The sequence below is a fragment of the Panthera pardus genome, unplaced genomic scaffold, assembly GCF_024362965.1.
Source record: "Panthera pardus isolate Hobbes unplaced genomic scaffold, ASM2436296v1 HiC_scaffold_11, whole genome shotgun sequence".
In the NCBI taxonomy this organism is placed as follows: Eukaryota; Metazoa; Chordata; class Mammalia; order Carnivora; family Felidae; genus Panthera; species Panthera pardus.
This window is the reverse complement of record NW_026526666.1, coordinates 28,828,111-28,845,733: the sequence shown is the minus strand read 5'-3', so window position 1 is coordinate 28,845,733 and position 17,623 is coordinate 28,828,111. Positions and strand designations below refer to the sequence as shown.

The window sequence follows — 17,623 nt, the reverse complement described above, 5'->3', positions numbered from 1 at the left end:
GCTATACACTTTCCTCTTGTGGACTGCCTTTGCTGTGTCCCAGAGGTTTTGGGTTGTGGTGTTATCATTTTCATTGACTTCCATATACTTTTTAATTTCCTTTTAACTGCTTGGTTAGCCCATTCATTCTTTAGTAGGATGTTCTTCAGTCTCCAAGTATTTGTTACCTTTCCAAATTTTTTCTTGTGGTTGATTTCGAGTTTCATAGCATTGTGGTCTGAAAATATGCACAGTATGATCTCAGTCTTTTTGTACTTAGGGCTTATTTGTGTCCCAGTATATGGTCTATTCTGGAGAACATTCCATGTGCACTGGAGAAGAATGTATATGCTGCTGCTTTAGGATGAAATGTTCTGAATATATCTGTTAAGTCCATCTGGTCCAGTGTGTCATTCAAAGCCATTGTTTCCTTGTTGATTTTTTGATTAGATGATCTGTCCATTGCTGTGAGTAGGGTGTTGAAGTCTCCTATTATGATATTACTATCAATGAGTTTCTTTATGTTTGTGATTGATTTATATATTTGGGTGCTTTCACATTTGGTGCATAAATATTTACAATTGTTAGGTCTTCTTGGTGGATAGAGCCCTTGATTATAATATAATGCCCTTCTGCATCTCTTGATACAGCCTTTATTTTAAAGTCTAGATTGTCTGATATAAATATGGCTACTCCGGCTTTCTTTTGTTGACCATTAGCATCATATATGGTTCTCCATCCTCTTATTTTCAATCTGAAGGTGTCTTTAGGTCTAAAGTGGGTCTCTTGTAAACAGAATATAGATGGATTTTGTTTTCTTATCCATTCTGTTACCCTATGTCTTTTGATTGGAGCATTGAGTCCATTGACGTTTAGAGTGAGTACTGAAAGATATGAATTTATTGCCATTATGATGTTTGTAGAGTTGGAGTTTCTGGTGGTGTTCTCTGGTCCTTTATAATCTTTGTTGCTTTCGGTATTTATTTATTTATATATATATATTTTTCATCTTTTTCCCCCTCAAAGAGTTCCCCTTAAAATTTCTTGCAGGGCTAGTTTAGTGGTCACAAACTCCTTTAATTTTTGTTTGTCTGGGAAGCTTTTTATCTCTCCTTCTATTTTGAATGACAGTCTTGCTGGATAAAGAATTCTTGGCTGCATATTTTTCTGATTCAGTACACTGAATATATCCTGCCACTCCTTTCTGGCCCGCCAAGTTTCTGTGGATAGGTCTGCTGCAAACCTGATCTGTCTTCCCTTGTATGTTAGGGACTTTTTTTCCCTTGCTGCTTTCATGATTCTCTCCTTGACTGACTATTTTGTGAATTTGACTATGATATGCCTTGTTGATGGTCAGTTTTTGTTGAATCTAATGGGGGTCCTATGTGCTTCCTGGGTTTTGATATCTGTGTCTTTCCCCAGGTTAGGAAAGTTTTGTGCTATGATTTGCTCACATAACCCTTCTACCCCTATTTCTCTCTCTTCCTCTTCTGGGACCCCTATGATTCTGATGTTGTTCTTTTTTAATGAGTCACTGATATCTCTAATTCTTAAATCATGATTTTTTGCCTTAAGCTCCCTCTTTTTTTTCTGCTTCATTATTCTCTATAAGTTTGTCCTCTATATCACTGATTCTCTGTTCTGCCTTATCCGTCCTTGCTACCACTGCATCCATCCATGATTGCAGCTCAGTTATAGCATTTTGAGTTTCATTCTGGCTATTTTGTACTTCTTTTATCTCTGCAGAAAGGGATTCTAATCTATTTTTGACTCCAGCTAGGATTCTTATTATTGTGATTCTAAATTCTGGTTCAGACATCTTGCTTGTATCTGTGTTGGTTAAATCCCTGGCTGTCGTTTCTTTGTGCTCTTTCTTTTGGGGTGAATTCCTTTGTTTTGTCATTTTGAAGGGAGAAAAGGAATTAATGAGGTAGAAAAATAAAAACAAAAAATATTAAAATTAAAAAAATACTAAAATTTAAAAATTAAACACACACACACAAAAATTGAATAAATGATGCTAGATCCTAGGTGTGTTTTGGTGGGTGTTGAAAGTGGTTTGACAGATTAGAGGAAAAAAAGAGGGGCGGGAAAGGAAATCGTTTGAGAATTTGAAAAAATGAATACATTGAAGTAGACTAAAATGAGACGATGGGAGTAAAATAGAATTTGAAAAAAATTACACAAAAGTAAATATACTAGAAAAAAATTTAAAATATTTTTAATAAAAATTAAAAATAAATTTTTCTCTTTCTGTATTCAAGAAAAAGAAAAGAAACAAAAAGAAAAAAAGAAAAAATCGTTTGAAAATTTGAACAAGTGCATACACTGTAGTAGACTAAAATAAAATGATGCAAGTAATATAGAATTTGAAAAAATTTACATAAAAGCAAAAACTATAGTAAAAAAATTAAAGAAAAATATTTTTAATAGAAATTGAACATAAAAATGAGGTTTTTCTCTTTCTGCATTCAAGGAAAAGAAAAACAAAAAAGAAAAAAGAAAAAGAAAAAGAAATCGTTTGAAAATTTGAAAAGGTGAATACATTGAAGTAGACTAAAAGAAAATGATGGAAGTAGGATAGAATTTGAAAAAATTTACACAAGAATAAAAAATAGAGTAAAAAAATTAAAAACATTTTTAATAAAAATTGAAGATAAAAATAAATTTTTTCTCTTTCTGCTGAATTCTGTGGTTCAGGTTGTCAGATTGTTGTGTTAATCCTCCAGTCAGTTTTCTAGGTGTGTAGGATGGTTTAGTGTTGGTCTGGCTGTATTTCATGGACGCGAGACACACAAAAAACTTCTATGCTGTTCTGCCATCTTGGTTCCTCCTAGACTTTAGATTTGTTGTTACCATTGGGTTCATATTATAACTTCTTATGTTATAGCAGTCTATATCAATGTGATGGTTGCTTAAGTTTGAACACATTCTAAAAGCACTAAATTTTTACTCCCTACTCCATATTTTAGGTATATGTTGTCATATGCTACATCTTTTTATTTTGTGTATCCTTTGACCAATTTTTATCAGTATAATTGATTTTACTACTGTTGTGTTTTAATGTTGACATTGGCTTTATAAATTATTAATCTGCCTTTATGTTTGATTTTATCTATGAATTTATTTCCTTTCATAATTTTTTCCACTTATGGCCTTTTCTTTCTTCTTAAAGAATTATCTTAAAATTTTGTGTAAAGCTAATTTAATGGTGATGAACATCTTTAACTTTTGTCAGAGGATCTTACAACCTCTCCTTCTGTTCTGAGTGATAAACTTGCTGAGTAGAGTATTCTTCACATAGGTTTTTTTCCTTTCAGCACTTTGAATGTGTCCTGCCTCTCCAGTCTGGTCTGCAAAGTTTCTTCCAAAAATCAACTGATAGCTTTCTGGCATTTTCCTTGTATATAACTGTTTTCTTTTTTCTTGCTCCTTTTAAAATTCTCTATCATTAGTTTTGCTGTTCTGAATATGTGTATTGGTGTGGACTAACTTGGGTTTACCTTTATATAGGCTGGCTGTACTTCCTGGACTTGGATGGCTGTTTTCTTTTCCAGAGTAGGGAACTTTTCATCTGTTATTTTTTTTAGGTAAGTTTTCTGCCCCTTACTCTTTATCTGTTCCTTCCAGGATCTCTGTAATGGGAGTGTTACTGTACTTGATGATATTGCTGAGTTCCTGTAACCTATTTTCATTTGTTGTTACTCTTTTTGCTATTAAACTTGGTTGCTTTCCATTACTCTGTCTTCCAGATCATTGATCCTTTCTTCTGTATCCTCTAATCTGTTTGTCGATTCTCTCTAGTGTATTTTTTTTTATTTCAGTTATTGAATTTTTAAGTTCTGACTAGTTCTTTTTTATATTTTATGTCTCTTTGTTGAGGTTGTTAACTGAGATTGCTGTCTTTTTTCAAGTTGTATTTTTATGATCATTACTTTGAATTCTTTATCTCTGTTTCATTTAGTTCATTTACTATGATTTTGTCTTGTTCTTTCATTTGAGACATATCTTGTGTCTCCTTTTTGTCTAATGATCAGTTTTTGTTTCTATGTATTAAGTAAGTCACTTATGTCTCGTGGTCTTGAAAGAAGTAGCCTCATGTAGAAGATGTCCTATGGTGCCCTGTAGTGCAATCCCTCTGGGTCTCCAGAACCAGGCTCTCCAATGGTCTTGCTTGTGTCTGCTGTACTAAATGATAAATGTCATGTTTGTTCTGACTGTTCTGCCAACCAGCCATTCCCCACCATTCTCCCTTGGGTTTCTCTATTCCCTGAGGCACAACAATATTGAAATTAGGCCAGTCAGTAACCCTACAGTGGACTCTGAGTGTTCATGTGAAACGAAGAGTCCACATACCTCACCTTAAATTGAAAGCTAGCAATAACTAAGCTTAGTGAGGAAGGCATGTCAAAAGGCCAAGATGGGCTGAAAGTTAGGCCTCTTGCAGTTAACCAGTTAGCCAGGTTATAAATGCAAACAGTTTGTGAAGGAAATTAAGAGTGCTATTCCAATCAACACACAAATGATAAGAAAGCAAAATAGCCTTTTTTACTGATAAGGAAAAAGTTTTAATGAGCTGAATAGATCAAACCAATGACTATAGTCCCTTAAATTCCTAATCCAGAGCAAGGCCCTAACTCTTTTCAATTCTGTGAAGACTAAGAAAGGCCAGGAGGCTGCAGAAGTAAAAATTTGAAGCTAGCAGAAGTTGGTTCATGAGATTTAAGAAAAGACCTCTCCATAAAAGTACAAGGTGGGGGTGCCTGGGTAGCTTACTTGATTAAGTGTCCAACTTGAGCTCAGGTCATGATCTTGCAGTTTGCGAGTTTGAGCCCCACATTGGGCTCTGTGCTGACAGCTTGGAGCCTGGAGCCTGCTTCAGATTCTGTGTCTCCCTCTCTCTCTGAGCCCCCCCCCGCCCCCGTCTCTCTCTCTCTTTCAAAAATAAATAAACATTAACAATTTTTTTTTTAAGTAGAAGGTGAAGGAGCAGATGCTGATGTAGAAGCTGCAGCAAGTTATCTAGAAGATCTAGCTAAGATAATTCATGAAGGTGGCTACATAAACAACAGCCTTGTATTGGAAGGAGATGCCATCTAGGACTTTCTTAGCTAGAGAGAAGTCAGTGGAAGTCAATACCTGGCCTCAAAGTGCCAAAGGATAGATAGTCTGACTTTCTTGTTAGGGGCTAATGCAGCTAATGATTTGAAGTTGAAGCCAGTGGTCATTGCCATTCTGAAAATCTTAGGGCCTTTAAGAATTGTGCTAAATCTGTGCTTGTGCTGTATAAATGGAACAACAGATCTGAGTGATGGCTCATCTGTTTATAGCATGGTTTACTGAATATTTCAAACCTACTTTTGAGATGTACCACTCGGAAAAAAAGTTTTTTTTAAAATATTACTGCTCATTGGCATTGCACCTGATCACCCAAGGGTTTTGAGATGTACAGTGAGATTAATGTTGTTTTCTTGACTACTGACACATCTGTTGTACAACTCATAGATCAAGGAGTAATTTCGACTTTCAAATCTTACTATGAGAAATGTGTTTCATAAGGCTACAGTTGCTGTAAATAGTGATTCTTCTGATGGATCTGGGCAAAGTTGGTTGAAAAACTTCTGGAAAGGAGTCACCATTCTAGGTCCCATTAAGAACATTCATGATTCATGGGAAGAGGTCAAAATATCAACATGAACCAGAGTTTGCAAGATGCTGATTCTTACCCTCATAGATAGTGGAGGGGTTCAGGACTTCATTGGAGGAAATAATTGCAGATATGGTGGAAATAGCAAGAGAAGTAGAATGAGAAGTAGAGCCTGAATATGTGACTCAATGGCTGCAATCAATGACTGAAAGACTTTCACTGGGGAGTTGCTTCTTTTATTTTTTAAGTTTATTTATTTTGAAAGAGGGAGCATGCAATCCGGGGGAAGGGCAGAGAGAGAGAAGAGAGAGAATCCCAAGCAGGATCCACGTCATCAGTGCAGAGCCTGACATGGGCTTCGACTCCACGAACCATGAGAATAAGACCTGAGCCGAAGTCAAGAGTCAAATGCTTAACTGACTGAGCCACCCAGGTGTTCTTGAGAACGTACTTCTTAAGGATGGGCACAGAAAGTGGTTTCCTGAGATGGAATCTACTCCTGGCGAAGTTGCTGTGCAGGTGGTTGAAATGACAACAGAGGATTTAGAATATTACATAAACTTAGTTGATAAAGCAGCAGCAGGGTTTGAAAGGACTGACTCCAATTTTGAAAGAAGATCTACTGTCAATAAAATGTTATCAGACAGCATCATGTGCTATAGGTGAATGGATTCTGAACACAAGAGTCAATCAGTATGGCAGACTTCCTTGTTGTCTTATTTTAAGAAATTGTCACAGCCAGACAAACTTTCAGCAGCCACTATCCTGGTAAGTCAACAGCCATCAACATTGAGGCAAGACCCTTCTCCAGCAAAAAGGTGACATTCACTGAAAGCTCAAGATTACGGTTAGCATTTTTAGCAAAAAAGTATTTTGTTTTTCTAATGTTTACTTATTTTTGAGAGAGAGAGAGACAGAGACAGAGCATGAGCAGGGGAGGGGCAGAGAGAGGAGATAGAATCTGAAGCAGACTCCAGGCTCTGAGCTGTCAGCACAGAACCCAACATGGGGCTGGAACTCAGGAGCTATGAGATCATGACCTGAGCTGAAGTCAGATGCTTAACTGACTGAGCCACCCAGGCAAGCCAAGAAAGTATTTTTTAATTAAGATATGTACATTTTTTAAGACATAATGTTGGGGCACCTGGGTGGTCAGTTGATTAAGTGTCCAACTTCGGCTCAGGTCATGATGTTGGGGTTTGCGAGTTCGAGCCCCACATTGGGCTCTGTGCTGACAGTTCAGAGCCTGGAGCCTGCTTCCAGTTCTGTGTCTCCCTCTGTCTCTGCCCCTACCCCACTTGTGCTCTGTCTCTATCAAAAATAAATAAATGTAAACAAAAATTTTTTAAAAAGACATAATGCTATTGCACACCCAGCAGACTATAGTATAGTAGACAGAACTCTCTTTTTAAAGTTTATTGATTTATTTTGAGAGAGACAGAGACAGCACAAGTGGGGGAGGGGTAGAGAGAAAGAAATTGAGACAATTTCTCAATTGGGTGGGACGCCTGAGTGGCTCAGTCATTAAGCATTTGACTTCAGGTAATGTCACAGTTCATGAGCATGAACTCTGCTTTGGGTGAGCACGAGCCCTGTGTCAGGTAAGCACAAGCCCTGCTTCCCGCAAAAACATGAGTTCCACTTCTGGTGAGCCCAGCTTCTCTCTCTCTCCCTCTCTCCCTCTTTCTCTGTCTCCCTCCGTCTTCCTCTGTCTCCCTCTCTCTCTCTGCCCCTCACTCACTTGCTCTCTCCCTCAGTCTCTCTCTCACACACACACACAGAAAAAAAAAAAAAGAAGAAGAAAGAAAAAATCCTAAGCATGCAAGCAGACTGTGAGCTGCTAGTGCAGAGCCCAACTCAGGTCTCCTACTCTTGAAACCATGAGATTATGACTGAGCCAAAACGAAGAGTCAGATGCTTACCCTACTGAGCCACCCAGACGCCCAGTATAATATACATAACTTTTTTACTTTATTTCTATTATTATTATTATTTTTTAAATAGGCTCCATGCCTAGTGTGGAGCCCAAAGCAGGCCTTGGAACTCATGACCCTGAGATCACAACCTGAACTCAAGATCAAGAGTCGGACCCTTAACTGACTGAGCCACCCAGGTGCCCCAAGCATATGTAACTTTTATATGCACCAGGAAACCAAAAAATTCATTTAACTTACATTATTGTGATATTTGCTTTACTGGGGGGGATCTAGAACCTAATTCACAATTTCTCTGAGATATACCTGTATTTAGATTTCTCTTTTCTTATTTCCATATCTTCACTATTGGAATTTTTGTCTTATTAGAACAGTGTCCATTTCATATAGGCATCAAATTTGCTGATACAGAGTTGTTAAAATCTTTATAATATTTTTAACTTCTGAAAGTTTGGCAGTGATATTCCTTCTTACATTCCAGATTTGGTAGTTTATATCTCCTCCCTCCCCACTTCTTTTTTCTGTTAGTTTAGCTAAATGTCAATTTTTTTCATCTTTTCAAAGAGCCAACTTTCTCTTTCATTAATTTTCATTAATTTTCTCTGGTGTTTTTCTGTATTCTATTTTATGGAATTCTGTTTTAATCTTTGTTACTTCTTTCTAATTGTTTTGGCTTTAATTTGTTCTTCTGGGTTTTTTTGTTTTTTTTTTTTTAATGGAGTAAGGTACTAACTTGAAATCTTCTTTTTAAATTTAGTCTTTTAAAGCTATAAATTTCCCTGGATACTACTTTAGCCATATCCTATGAATTTTGATACGTTTATATTTCTTCTCACTCAGCTCAAAATAATGTCTAATTTCCATTGTGATTCCTTTTTTGATGCATGCATTTCTCATGTATGTTTAGCTTCTTTATTTGAAGAAATTTGGTTTTATTTGTATTGATTTCTGATTTAATTCTCTTATGGTTAGAGGGCATGCTTTGTATGACTTTGTTTCATGTGTTTTGGGTCTCTGTTAGATGGGTCTCTGTTAGATGTTACGTTTACAGTTGTTACATATCCCTGATATATTGACTCTTTTATCATTTTAAAGTATCTCTCTTGGTCTCTAGTGATGTTTCTTACCCTCAAGTCTATTTTGTTTTTTATTAATACAGCCACTCCAGCTCTCTTATACTGTTTGCATGGTGTATCTTTTTCTTATGACTTTCAGTCTGTTTATATTCTTGAATCTACGACAGCGTATAGTGGATTTTGCTTTGGAACATTTTTCTGTTCATATTTGATGTAATTATTCAATATGGCTGGATTTATGCCTATTATTTAAAATTTGTAAGAGATATAATCCACATAACACAAAAATAACTTTTAAAGTGAATTAAAATGAATTTTTAAAGTGACTTAAAGTGAATTTTAAATTCAATGATTTTTAGTATATTCACTTTGCTGTACAACCATCACCACCATTAGATCTGCCATTTTGTCATTTATTCTTTATAGGTCTTTTGTTGTTATTCTTCTGTTTTTTTTTTACTACCATTTTTGTGATGTATGAATATTTTTTTAGCTTACAACTTTAATTCCTCTTTATTTTTTTACTTTTTGTTTTTTAGTTACTTTCTAAGTGTTTTTAGACTGTAATATGCATCTCATTATTATTTCCGATTAATACTTGGTACTATAAAGTGGATTCTCCCACTGAGAGATGTTAGAAGTTAAATATATATTTATTACAATTAAAATAGTTTCTTTCATTGCTAGAAGCCTACTGTTAATATTACCAGTGTATCTCATCACTAATATTATAGGAACATAATTCATTGATCAACTACTTAGTAAACCCCACTATGCTAAGTGTTAAGGGAATATAATAAGGAAGTAAATTCATATCTCAAACAAGTAGAGGGAAATTCTTCAATGGTATTAATTAGGGAAAGATAATATGGGATAATATTTGAGGTTTTGTACATAGAGATATGAGATTTATATTTTCAGAGATAAGAGGGGCATTTCATTGAGAAACCTGAGAAAATTTTGGAAGTTTAGAATATGGATGATGTATGTAAGTGACGGCAATTAATCAAAATACCACAGACTTCATGCTTAAAATGGCAGATTGACCCCATTTGTTTATCTTCTCTTTTTCTCCAAAGACTTTTGAAATGACAGTAAATATTTCTTTAAAAAGTTAACAAACACAAAGATATGAGGAATAAAATAGCAAATGAGAGATTTAAATGAGTAGGAGGAAGCTAGAAGACAGGAATGGTAATTGATTTGGTTATAAAAGAAAATTATCTATGTGTCTACAGAGGGAGAAATTAATGAGAAAAGAGGAGTTTTGCTTCATGGACCTCCTGAGAGGCTGAGTACTGTACTTAGAAGCATCAGGTATTGGTGCCATCAAGAGCAGAATGTGGAAGAAGGAAAGATTGTTGAAAGTTTATATGCAAATCTATTAGAAGCTCCCTGGGTTCTCTTCTCCATCCTGAACGTCCAAGCAAATTCACTCTACAATTCTCCTATGGAGGAGGCTGGAGGTTTGTTTTCTGGAGTAGTTCAGCTGGGAAGATGGATTTGGGAATACCAGGCAAATGTCTTACCTTATAAGAGATGTCTTCTCTGACCATCCCAACATAAAATAACAGCCTCCAGCACTTACTCCCCATATACCCTGATTTATTTTTCTCCATGGCACATATTACTACCTTCCATCACTCTCTCCTTATCACCCATATTTGTCTTTTGTTTTTTAATTGCTGGAATCATCCCCCTAGAATGGAAGCTTCATGAGGGTAGAGATTTGTCTGTTTTTTTCACTGTTGTGCCCCAGTCTCTATAATAGTATCAGATATGTACATAAATATTTTTTAATTAATAAATACATAAATAAGAACAATTAAGGATCACTAGACATTTGAGGAAAACTTCCAACACGAAAACTAGATAAAATAATCAGAAAAAAAGAGACCTATAGAAAACAGACCATATGGACAACAGAAGAAAACTTTTTGAAGATGTAATTAATTACCTCAGGGAAATTACAGATTTTTGAGTTCATAATAAAGAGATGCCATAAAGGAGAATGATCAGAGAGTAAGAAAGAACCTCTAATAACTATATATATCATATATATGATATATATAATCATATGATATATGTGATATATATCATACATGATATATATATATCATATATATGTATATGTATCATATGTATATATGATAGTTTAAATTTTAAAAAACAAAACTCTTGGCTTCTGGTTGCCAGTCCAGCATGTAAAGAGCATGGAGCTAGTAACTCCATCCTATTAATAAGTTAAAAGCTGAACAAACTGAAAAATCAACAACTCTTCTTAAATCTGCCAGGGAAGTGAGATTACATGGCAAACTTCTGCACCCAAAATTTTAGGGCAGAGAGATTGATACAAAGAATCACCTAATTGGAGCAGAAACCTCTGCAGGAACCAGTACCGGGATAGGAAAATCTAAAGTGTAATTGAAGAATTCCTGAAAGCACTGTGCCAATAAGTGCAGAGATCAAATCATTAGGGGACCCTGTCTTAGTTTGACCTGCCATAGCCATTCCCATAGACTGGGTGGCTTAAACAGCAGAGATTTATTTTCTTAACAGTTCTGGAGGCCAGAAATCTGAGATCAGGGTGCCATCTTAGTGCGGTTCTGGTAGGAACTTGCTTCCTAGCTTGCAGATAGCCTTCTTGCTGTGTCCTTATATAGCAGGGAGAGAGAGACTGCACTAGCAAGCTCTAGCATCTCTTCTTATAAGGGCGCTGATCCCATCATGAGGGGCCCACACTCTTGATCTCATCTAAACCTAATTATCTCCCACAGACCCTATTTCCAAATACCATCACATTGAGGATTGGGGCTTCATTATATGATTTTGGTGGAACATAATTCAGTCCATAGCAGGCCTCTGCACTTTGTGAGTTCTACCTCCAGGAGCTCTACCAGGTTCTCACAGTGAATATTGAAGAAAACTTCCTTTGTGCTTCTGGTTGGGGGCTGGGGGTGGGGGGTATTTTGAAATATGCAAGCATCCTCTTCTTTTTTTTAATATGAAATTTATTGTCAAGTTGGTTTCCATACAACACCTAGTGCTCCTCCCAACAGGTGCCCTCCTCAATACCTGTCACCCACCCTCCTCTCCCTCCCACCCCCATCAACCCTCAGTTCTCAGTTTTTAAGAGTCTCCTATGGTTTGGCTCCCTCCCTCTCTTACTTTTTTTTTTTTCTCCTTGCCCTTCCCCATGATCTTCTGTTAAATTTCTCAGGATCCACATAAGAGTGAAAACATATGGTATCTGTCTTTCTCTGTATGACTTATTTCACTTAGCATAACACTCTCCAGTTCCATCCACATTGCTACAAAAGGCCATATTTCATTCTTTCTCATTGCCAAGCAGTATTCCATTGTGTATATAAACCACAATTTCTTTATCCATTTATCAGTTGATGGACATTTAGGCTCTTTCAATAATTTGGCTATTGTTGAAAGTGCTGCTATAAACATTGGGGTACAAGTGCCCCTATGCACCAGCACTCCTGCATCCTTTAGGTAAATTCCTAGCAGTGCTATTGCTGGGTCATAGGGTAGGTCTATTTTTAATTTTTTGAGGAACCTCCACACTGTTCCAGAGCAGCTGCACCAGTTTGCATTCCCACCAACAGTGCAAGAGGGTTCCCGTTTCTCCACATCCTCTCCAGCATCTATAGTCTCCTGATTTGTTCATTTTAGCCACTCTGACTGGCGTGAGGTGGTATCTCATTGTGGTTTTGATTTGTATTTCTCTGATGAGGAGCGACATTGAGCACATAGACCAATGGAATAGAATAGAGACTCCAGAATTGGACCCACAAAAATATGGCCAACTAATCTTTGACAAAGCAGGAAAGAATATCCAATGGAAAAAAGACAGTCTCTTTAACAAATGGTGCTGGAAGAACTGGACAGCAACATGCAGAAGAATGAAACTAGACCACTTTCTTACACCATTCACAAAAATAAACTCAAAATGGATAAAGGACATGCATGTGAGGCAGGAAACCATCAAAACCCTAGAGGAGAAAGGAAAAAAACCTCTCTGACCTCAGCCGCAGCAATTTCTTACTTGAGACATCTCCAAAGGCAAGGGAATTAAAAACAAATATGAACTATTGGGATCTCATGAAGATAAAAAGCTTCTATACTGCAAAGGAAACAATCAACAAAACTAAAAGGCAACTGAAGGAATGGGAAAAGATATTTGCATATTACATATTGGACAAAGGGCTAGTATCCAAAATCTATAAAGAACTCCCCAAACTCCTCACCCAAAAAACAAATAATCCAGTGAAGAAATGGGCAGAAAACATGAATAGACACTTCTCTAAAGAAGACATCCAGATGGCCAACAGGCACATGAAGAGATGCTCAATGTTGCTCCTCATCAGGGAAATGCAAGCATCCTGTTCTTAAAAATTCTGCCCTCAAGAGAAACTACCAGAGCCTAATCCTGTTGGGCTTTTATCATAGCCTAGTCAACGTGGGAGAAGGGAAATACCCAGCTTTAGTCCCCTCCAGGCATCCTGTCTCACCTAACCAGAGGAAATAATGGACAAACACAAGTGAAATTCTCAGCTAAGGGGTGCAGGCTCCCAAAAAGACTGAGACCTAATAATAAGACTATGGAATGCTTCTCCTCCCTGTACACCTTACCACTGTCACCAAAGGCCTGTGTACCAGAGTTTCTTTTACCAAGTACGTCATGTTAGGCTTTAAACAAAAAATGATAAGGCATGCTAAAAGGCAGAAAACATAATTTGAAGAGACCATAAACATCAGAACCAGACACATCTAGTTGCAGCAGGAATGTTGTAATTATTAGACTAGGAATTTAAAACAACTATAATTTATATGTGGAGGCTCTAATGGAAAAAGTAAACAATATACAAGAACAGATGGATAATGTAAGCAGAGAGGTGGAAATTGTAAGAATCCAAAAAGAAATGTTGGAGATAAAAGACAATGTAACAGGAAGAATGCATTTGATGGGCTTATTAGTATAATTGACACAGCTGAGGAAAGAATCTCCGAGCTTGAGAATATGCTAATAGAAACTTCCAAATCTGAAAAGCAAAGAGAAAAAAAGTCAAAACAATTGAGCAAAATGTCCACCAGCTGTGGGACAATTAGAAGTGTAATATACGTGTAATGTGAATATCAAAAACAGAAGAAAGAGAAAGGAAGAGAAGAAATACTTGAAGCAGTGACTAAGAATTTCCATTTCCCCAAATTAACGCCAGACACCAAACCACAGATTCAGGTATCTCAGGGAACGCCAAACAATGATAAATGCCAAAAAACTACCTAGGCATATTAGACTACAGAATATCAAAGATAAAATATCAAAGAAACCACCTTATCAGAGGAGCAAAGATACAAATTACGTTACACCAGATCTTGCTGGTGCTGTCACTCTCTCTGTGCCATGTGAGGATGCAGCAAAAGGTGGCCAACTGTCTGCAAGCTAGAAAGAATGTTCTCACCAGAACCCATCTAGGATGGCACCCTGGTCTTGGATGTAATTGGATGTAAACCATGCAAGCAAGAGTGTGGAGTGAAATATTTAAATTATTGAGAGAATAAAACCACCCACCTGGAATTTTGTGTCCTGCTGTCTTCCTTCAAAAGTGAGGGAGAAATACTTTTTTTCTCACATAGGCAGAAATTGAGAGATTTTCCTGCCAGTTGATTTGTTTTTCAGGAAATGCTAAGAATTTCTTGAGAGAACACTTTATGTTAACTAACTGGAATTAAAATAAAAACTTTAAAAAGTGAAAATAAAAACATTGTACAACTTAAAACAATAAAAAAATTTCTTGAGAGAAGGAAAATGATAGTGTCAGGAACTCAGATCTATATAAAGAAAGGCAGAGCAATAGAGAAGGAATACATGAAAGTAAAATAAAAACTTACTTATCCTTAATTCATTTAATAGATATGTTTTTTTTCCCAAATAATAGTAACAACAGTGTATTTGATGGTTATAGCTGATGTTAAAGTGAAAAAAAATGACAGCAGTGACATAAGGGATGGGAGGGCGGATTTAGGAATGTTTTTTATTATAAGGTACTTGTACTATTTATGAAGTGGTATACTGTTATTTGAAAATAAGCTTGGCTTGGGGCGCCTGGGTGGCTCAGTTGGTTGAGCATCCGACTCCGGCTCAGGTCATGATCTCACAGCCTGTGAGTTTGAGCCCCTCGTCAGGCTCTGTGCTGACAGCTTGAAGCCTGGAGCCTGCTTTGGATTCTGTGTCTCCCTCTGTTTCTGCCCCTAACCCACTCATATTCTGTCTCCGTCTCTCTCAAAAATAAATAAACATGAAAGAAAATTAAAAAAAAAGAAAATAACCTTGGCTTGGTTATAAATGTATATTGCACACTCTAGAGCAACCGCTGAAACATAGTAAAACAACAAAACAAAAAAGCCTTTAAGGTTGGTTGGGGAATAACCTGGAAAATGACAAGAAAAAAAAAATGAAAACAGGAAAAGACTAAGATCAAGCTGTGAGATCTAATACCCAACTGATAACAGTTGAAAAAAACAAAATGAAATACAAAAGAATATTAGGAATATTAAATATTTGATTCTGGTTTTCTAGGATTGAGGAACATGAGTATCCAGATTAAAAGAGCTCACTGAGTACTCAGTACAATTCAGGTAAAAAGATCTACCCAAAAACACATTGTTGTGAAATTTCAAAAGATTAGAAGTTAAGAAAGACCCAAAACATGAAGGTACCATAAAAGCTTTTGGAGAAAACAAATGAAAAATAAGTCACTTATACAGAAATAGGAATCAACATGGTATGTCCACAGCTACATTGGTTGTCTAGATGACAGTAGAGTAATATTTATAAAGTTCTTAAAGAAAACATGTCTAATAAGATATATATATATGTATATGTATATATGCATACACACACAAGCATGTATATAAGTACAAACACATGCATATATACATATAAGTATCAAATATGGAGATAGAATAAAGACTTTCAGACATGCAAGTGCTCAAAATACATCTATATATTATCTGTTTGCTTTGCATCTTTTTAAGAGAACTACTAAAGAATGCTTCATAAACCACAATGAGATACCACCACACACCTGTCAGAATGGCTAAAATAAACAACTCAGGCAATTACAGATGTTGGCAAGGATGTCGAGAAAGAGGAGCCCTTTTGTATTGCTCGTAGGAATGCAAGCTGGTGCAGCCACTCTGGAAAACAGTATGGAGGTACCTCAAAAAATTAAAAACAGGACTATCCTATGACCCAGCAATTGCACTACTAGGTATTTATGCAGAGGATACAGGTGTGCTGTTTCAAAGGGACACATGCACCCCAATGTTTACAGCAGCAGTATCAACAATAGCCAAAGTATGCAAAGAGCCCAAATGTCCATCAATGGGGAATGGATAAAGAATATGTGGTATATATATATACAGTGGAGTATTACTCGGCAATCAAAAAGAATGAAATCTTGCCATTTGCAACTATGTGGTATTATGCTAACTAGAGGGTATTATGCTAAGAGAAATAAGTCAGTCAGAGACAAATATATGACTTCACTTGTGGAATTTAAGATACAAAACAGATGAACATAAGGGAAGGGAAGCAAAAATAATATAAAAACAGGGAGAAGGACAAAACATAAGAGACTCTTAAATACAGAGAACAAACAGAGTTGCTGGAGGGATTGTAGGTCAGGGGGATGGGATAGATGGGCAAGGGGCATTAAAGAAGACGCTTGTTGGGATGACCACTGGATGTTACATGTAGGGGATGAATCACTGGATTCTACTCCTGAAGTCATTATTGCACTATATGCTAACTAACTTGGATGTAAATTTAAGAAAAAATATATATATATTTAAAATATATATAATATATAATATATTATAATAATATATAATATATATATATTTAAAAAATCTTTCAGCAAAACAAAAAATATATATAATATATAATATATTATAATAATATATAATTATATATATATATATATATATTTAAAAAATCCTTCAGCAAAACAAAAGAATACATCAGGGAAAGGGAAACATGGCTCTAACACAGGAGAGAGGTGAAGGGAAATCCCAGGATGACAGCTAATGAATCGGGCCCAGGTAAATATCCACTTTATATCTGCAGGAAAGGGAAGGGAACTAGGGAGAAAAGTGTAACTAAGGGATTATTTGTGTTGGTTTGAAAAAAGTGCTGAAGGTCTTATAAAAATGGTTTATTGTTAGGTTTTTGTTGAAAGGTTTGACTAAAGTAAATAATTATGGTAATAATATATTTGTATTTTACTATGTATTATGTCATTTTATTTTTTTAACCACTCTGAGGGATATCAGCAAGCCAATATTATTCATCTCATAGTATGTAATTATATATATGTTAAAAATAGGCTTAAAGGCATTGAGTGATTACAGTGTTAGAGGTAAGAATAGAACCCTGGTCTAACTCCTGTTGTGTTTTTCCTATTATACAATCGATCTTCTACCAAAAGGTTTGAATGTATACCTTATGTTTGATATATTCCACATACACTACACATCCTCACTGCATCATAAAAGCCATAAGCACCCATTTTGTCTTTTGTATTCTCCCCTCCCCCATCTGCCCTCCCCACCAGTATTTTAACATTCTTTCTTGTTCCTAACATTTTTTTTTTTTTTTTTTTTTTTAGTTTTTTACCTTTCACTGGACACTAAGGTGACACAAACCTTCATTCTGCCTCTAGAATTTGTCTTTATATTTGATCCTCCTGGCTTTTGAATTGTACCTTTCCCTTTTGTTTTCTTTTTTCTTTCCTTTTCTTTTCTTTCTTTCTTTCTTTCTTTCTTTCTTTCTTTCTTTCTTTCTTTCTTTCTTTCCTTCTTTCTTTCTGACAGAAAGAGAGCTTGAGCAGGGGAGGGATAGAGAAGGAGGGAGAGAATCCCAAGCAGGCTCTGGGCTGTCAGCATGGAGCCCAATGCCTAGCTTGAACCCA

The 17,623-nt window shown here is 36.1% G+C and overlaps 1 protein-coding gene across 2 annotated transcripts in view; it reads left to right on the top strand.

Moving 5' to 3' along the window:
* CUNH1orf146 (chromosome unknown C1orf146 homolog) overlaps nt 1-17,623 on the top strand; it is a 58,505-nt gene that overhangs the window by 7,561 nt on the left and 33,321 nt on the right. The window contains exons 1-2 of one of the 2 annotated variants that reach the window (XM_053892550.1): nt 3,293-3,382; nt 3,493-3,569. The exons of the other annotated variant lie outside the window; for it this stretch is intronic. The gene's annotated coding sequence lies outside the window, so the exon portion shown is untranslated. Of the gene's footprint in view, nt 1-3,292; nt 3,383-3,492; nt 3,570-17,623 lie in introns of those variants that run through there. 2 annotated transcript variants of the gene reach the window in all.